The following is a 6,752-nucleotide window of genomic DNA, read 5'->3' as shown; positions in this document are numbered from 1 at the left end:
TAAGGGGCAAAGATGAAATCGATGTTGGCCCAGTGGAAGTCACACAAAATCCTGTGCTCTTCCTGAAAACATTTCTCTAGTGTTAAATTATTTTGTACTTAGACTTCAAGTTAGTGAATCAAAGCACAGAGAAAAAGAAATGAACAGCCTACATTTGTTCTTTTTTATCTTAATTGTTAAATCTTTTGTCTTTGCATGTTTTTTGTAATGTTTGAAATCTGCGTGATACAAGGTTAAAGTTAAAATATTTGTTCATTCTCATTCTGTACTCTATTAGTATTTGTCCAGAATTTTATTTATTTAAATCATTTACAGTGCCTTGCGAAAGTATTCGGCCCCCTTGAACTTTGCGACCTTTTGCCACATTTCAGGCTTCAAACATAAAGATATAAAACTGTAATTTTTTGTGAAGAATCAACAACAAGTGGGACACAATCATGAAGTGGAACGAAATTTATTGGATATGTCAAACTTTTTTAACAAATAAAAAACTGAAAAATTGGGCGTGCAAAATTATTCAGCCCCCTTAAGTTAATACTTTGTAGCGCCACCTTTTGCTGCGATTACAGCTGTAAGTCACTTGGGGTATGTCTCTATCAGTTTTGCACATCGAGAGACGGAAATTTTTGCCCATTCCTCCTTGCAAAACAGCTCGAGCTCAGTGAGGTTGGATAGAGAGCGTTTGTGAACAGCAGTTTTCAGTTCTTTCCACAGATTCTCAATTGGATTCAGGTCTGGACTTTGACTTGGCCATTCTAACACCTGGATATGTTTATTTGTGAACCATTCCATTGTAGATTTTGCTTTATGTTTTGGATCATTGTCTTGTTGGAAGACAAATCTCCGTCCCAGTCTCAGGTCTGTTGCAGACTCCATCAGGTTTCCTTCCAAAATGGTCCTGTATTTGGCTCCATCCATCTTCCCATCAATTTTAACCATCTTCCCTGCCCCTGCTGAAGAAAAGCAGGCCCAAACCATGATGCTGCCACCACCATGTTTGACAATGGGGATGGTGTGTTCAACGCACCAAACATGTGGAAGAAGGTGCTCTGGTCAGATGAAACCAAAATTGAACTTTTTGGCAACAATGCAAAACGTTATGTTTGTCGTAAAAGCAACACAGCTCATCACCCTGAACACACCATCCCCACTGTCAAACATGGTGGTGGTAGCATCATGGTTTGGGCCTGCTTTTCTTCAGCAGGGACAGGGAAGATGGTTCAAATTGATGGGAAGATGGATGGAGCCAAATACAGGACTATTCTGGAAGGAAACCTGATGGAGTCTGCAAAAGACCTGAGACTGGGACGGAGATTTGTCTTCCAACAAGACAATGATTCAAAACATAAAGCAAAATCTACAATGGAATGGTTCACAAATAAACATATCCAGGTGTTAGAATGGCCAAGTCAAAGTCCAGACCTGAATCCAATTGAGAATCTGTGGAAAGAACTGAAAACTGCTGTTCACAAACGCTCTCTATCCAACCTCACTGAGCTCGAGCTGTTTTGCAAGGAGGAATGGGCAAAAATTTCCGTCTCTCGATGTGCAAAACTGATAGAGACATACCCCAAGTGACTTACAGCTGTAATCGCAGCAAAAGGTGGCGCTACAAAGTATTAACTTAAGGGGGCTGAATAATTTTGCACGCCCAATTTTTCAGTTTTTTATTTGTTAAAAAAGTTTGACATATCCAATAAATTTCGTTCCACTTCATGATTGTGTCCCACTTGTTGATTCTTCACAAAAAATTACAGTTTTATATCTTTATGTTTGAAGCCTGAAATGTGGCAAAAGGTCGCAAAGTTCAAGGGGGCCGAATACTTTCGCAAGGCACTGTATATATGTATCCCAAAGTTCTACAATCTACTTAAAATATGTTAAATATGTTATGTTGAGACACATTCTTGCACAAACATGTAGAGGTTTTGTCACATCCACTAAATGAAACATGTGTGATCAAAGATTACTTCCATGATCTGTCCTGTGTTTATTTTTCTGTCTGAAAATCTACAAGTGTTTAAAACTGTAGACTGTATTCTAGAGCCATAAGACCAGGAAAGTAGACAAATGCCTCGTACTATGATCCTTGTAGAACAGTTCAGAGGTACAAACCTGCAAGACAAAATGCAAACAGTTGCTTATCTACACACCCAGCCAAATAAGTGATCTGGTTGTGAGAACTCTAACTTTAAACTAAATTCGACAAAAGTGTTACATTAAGCAAAATGATCCTTGCCTCTGTTCTGATCTAACAGCTCTGAAGTTAAGGTTCAACATCACCTTAACTTTAGGTTAAATCTACCCTTATCTTTAGCTTAAGGTGAGGTTAGGGAACCTTTGTCTTCATTGTTTGGAAGAAAGAAAGAAAGAACCAGAAACCAGCATCCTCCCATGTTACAGTCTGATGTTTTGTTTACCTAGCCTCCCACATTTGTGGACTGTATAATAATAACATCACACCCCTTCCTCGTGTGCTCCAGACAACAGTTAATTACAGAAATCAATTGAGTGCTTTGTCACCTCACAATGATAAAGTTTTAAAGATAAAAACAAAAAACAAATGATTTGATAATTCAGAATTTGTTGCATCCGGGGATCGAGCCTTTCCCAGCAGGCACCGTGGTCGCCAGCGACTCCACCCCCGCTCACGTAGGAGCACACACTCGGCGGCGAGGCACACCTGCTCTCAGTCATCAGAGCAGTACTTAACCACGGCGGCGTGTCCTCATCGCCAGATGATTTCTCTTCATTCTGACGGTAGTTTCGCACATGTATGCTCTCCAGCACCATGTCTTCCAACGTCGAACTGTTCTGGTAAAAGTCATGTTATCTGGTGACGATTGCTTTATGTTTCCCTTTTTTTATTAACTGTATTCCCGAGGAGTGCTTTACCTTTTTTTTGTCTGAACTAATTAACTGAGGAGTGCTTTGCCTTTTATTTGTTTGAACTGTTACCTGGTGTCATCTGTTACTCTGCGGGCTCTGCCCTCCCGTCCTGAGATCTTCACTTAAAACTAGAGAAATGCATTTCCTGTCGTAAATGTGTGTGGATGCTGATAAGCTGAAATATCGTCCTGAAAATGCCTAAAATCAATTCTTGAAACAGCTGAAAGATGATTAAAAAATGGCTGATGTTCTTTCTTGAAATAGTTGAGAAAAAATGGCTGAAGTTCGTGGTTGAATAATCTGAAGGATGAGATGCAATAAAGTAGGAATGGCCTTGAAGAGCTGAACATTTTGACACCTGAAAGGCATACCTACCTGAAAGTATGCTGAAGTACAATTTAACCATTAATTTGAATGGGGGAAATTTTCAAAATAAAGCTAAATATTTCAGAAGTGTGAAGTGTATAAAAATTCTGAGTCGAAAAATGAATGTCCTGGGAGACTTGAACACTTTGATACCTGAAAGTATGCTTAAGTAGAATTTCCCCATTCATTTGAAAAGGAAAAACTTTTCAGAGTAAAGCAAAATATTTTAATTAAAAGTGTGATGTTTTGAAAAATTGTTAATAGAAGCATGAATGTCCTTGACGCTTAACATTTGGATACCCGAAATAGGGGACAGTATGCTGAAGTAGAATTTTCCCATTCATTTGAATGAGGCAAAACATTCAAAATAAGTCTAAATATTTCAAAAGTATGAGATTTAGAAAAATTGTGTAGTAGCATCAATGTCCTTGAAGAGCTGAACATTTTGATACCTGGAAATTATGCTGAGTGTAGAATTTCCCCATTCATTTGAATGGGGCAAAATTGTCAGAATAAATGCTAAATATTTTCAAAAGTATGAAAGTTGTTTAAACCTTGACTATATGCCATAATGTCTTGAAAAACCTGAATATTTTGATACGAGAATAGCTTTTCTAGCTGAAAGTATACTGAACATATTAAGATGTGAACATTTTCCTATTGGTCCCCACAAAGTAGGTAAAAGGTGTGTGTGTGTGTGTAGGTGTTTCTGTCTGTGTGTATGAGAAAGAAAGAGTAGTCCTACACACTGAGAAATACTAGAGTGGCTATTGAAATGAGACATAAAATGTAAATGATTTATGCAAAAAACAAATATCAAAAAGCGTTTACAGTGTGAATAGCTGAAGAATTGCTGAATAGTTATTGGTTGAAATGGTGGTTTTAGCTGAAGATATTAAGATGTGAAAATTTTTCCCATTCATTTGAATGGGGCAAAATCTGCTGAAAAAAAGCTAAATATGTTAAGTATAAATGTTACAAACAAGAAAAATACAAGCACACGTCCTTAAAGAGTTGAACATTTTGATACCTTAATGGCTGAAAGTATGCTGAAGAAATTAAGTGCCAAAAAACGGACGGGAAAAAATCAGAAAAATAAAGAACAGGATAACTTAGTGTAGATGCTACAGCATCCACCCAATAAAGAACAGGATAACATAGTATGGATGCTTTTCAGCATCCATACTATGTTATCTATGTTGCTTTTCAGCATCCATACAACTACAGAAATGCATGTGGATGCTGTAATGCTGAAGTATCGCCCTGGAAAGGCTGAAATACCTGCAATCAATTGCTGAAATAGTTGAAGGTTGTGAAGAAATGGCTGAAGAGAAATGACAGAAGCAGTCTGAAACAGCTGAAGCATGAGATGCATTGCTGAACAATTGTGGAAGTCGAAAAAACTGAATAACTGAAAGATAAAAAGAAAAAATAATTACTGTATGTAGAATGAAATCAAAAGCTGAAGTTGTGTCAACAGGCCTCACAAAGTGTATAAACACGTGTGTGCAGTCCCCACATCGTAGGATAAACAAGTGTGTGTGTGCGCGTGTGCAGTCCTCACATAGTAGGAAAAACATGTAGAGTATGTGTGTGTGTGGGGGGGCAGTCCCCACCTAGTAGAAAAAACAAACAGGTGTGTGTGTGTGTGTGTGTGTGTGTGTGTGAGAGAGAAAAGTCTTACACCTTGAGGACTACTACTACAGTGTGGTTATTGAAATGAAACATGAGGATCACCCTGAAAATGTGTGAAATCAATTGCTGAAACAGTTCAATGATGAAAAGAAATGGCTGGAGTTCTTTGTTGAAAAAGTTGAAGGTTGAGAAGAAATGGTGGAAGTTCATTGTTGAAATAGCTGAAGGATCATTTGCACAGAATGATTGTGCACGTCACTAAGCTTGGACACAAAATGGACAATGAAACAGTTGGAAGGAACAGTCATCGCAGAGCATCGGGTACAGCTGACAATCTAGTGCAGCGAGAGACACGGCGAAAAAAAAATGTTTTTGAGAGTATCTAACGTGTGCCATGCAGCAGGAGAGCTAAATACAGTGGCCAAAAATGCCCTAAAAATAACTGTCACTGCGCATCTGACCAGTCTATATGCTTGCTTTGCGGACTGCTTTCCAGGGAAACACAACAATAGTCACTGGATAAGAGATCCCTTTGGAATCGACATGGAAAGTGTTGTGTCACCTAGCAGTGAGGAGAATCAACTGGTTGAGCTGTCATGTGACCTGACGCTGCGAAAGAATTTTTTTTTTCTTTTTTTAGTCTTTTTTTTTTATTGAAACAAAGTAACACATTAACAAAACAGTACCAAACATGGGAGACAAGACAACAGTTACATGACATTACAAAAGGATATAGAGTGTTTAACGAGGTTGTAGTGTGTGCAGTGTGGGTATTTCCAATTTATGCAGTCTATGAAATGCAGGAAAGGGAAAAGGAGGGGAAGTAAATAAAAAAAAAAACAATAATGATAACAGTACTATTAAAAAATCAGCTTCTTACATTTCTAGAGGTTGGTGGGAATATGCGTGGCCTCAGCCCCAGGTATTTGGTTCAAATTGAAATGTTTTAAAAAATGGGTTCCATGTGTCATAAAAATCAGATAAACTATTGTTAGTGGGTGTCATTTTCTCTAATGTGATGTATTCTGTCAGAAGGTTGGTCCAGTGGTTTATGTGTATTGATTTTTTTTTTTTTGATTTCCAATTTTGAAAAGAAAGAAAGAAACTTGATGAGTTAAGGCTCCCCCATTTCTGGCGCAAATATGTGATGTCTGAATTTCCCTCCCTCGCTACATTGGCAGTCAAAAATCCTACTGTTTACAACAACCTATCTGTGTTAAAGTGGCTTCTCCACTTTGGTACAGCTCAAGTCAAAGCAAAGTAACAGGTTGGACACTGAACATGATCTGAGATTAGCTCTGTCTACTATCAGCCCAGACATTGAAACTCTTGTCAGAACTAAAGGACAACTACAGCTATCTCATTAGTTCACTGTAAAATAAAATCTTGCTTACATGTTAAGTGAAAAGAGACTATAAGGTATTATCATGTTGTGTTTGCAGTTCTGCATTCAGTTTTATACATATATAGCACCCTGTTGTTATTCGAGATTTTTTATGTTGTGTTATGCAGCAGTTGTGGTGTTTATTTTTATTTTTGAGTAATACTTCAATGTAGACAGAAAAATCTGACACAAAAAAAAGCTTTATAATTAATTTATTTGAAATCCTGTACTGGTGAGTCACGACTTGACAAGTGGGTTGGAAAGTGGATCCCAGGGTGACACCAGTGGAGAAACACTGATCTAGTGTACATAGAAATAGAAAGAGCACACAATCTGAAACAGAGGAGTGGTACAATCCACAAGGTTCAGAGAATCACAACATCAGCTGTAGTTTCACTGAAGCACGTTTTAGAAGTAAGTGCTGAAGTGTTTCATGAAGGGAGCATTATTATTTGCATTTTGACTTTTTGTTCATACC

The sequence above is a fragment of the Monopterus albus genome, unplaced genomic scaffold, assembly GCF_001952655.1.
Source record: "Monopterus albus unplaced genomic scaffold, M_albus_1.0 scaffold41.1, whole genome shotgun sequence".
Classification (NCBI taxonomy): domain Eukaryota; kingdom Metazoa; phylum Chordata; class Actinopteri; order Synbranchiformes; family Synbranchidae; genus Monopterus; species Monopterus albus.
This window is presented reverse-complemented; position numbering follows the sequence as displayed.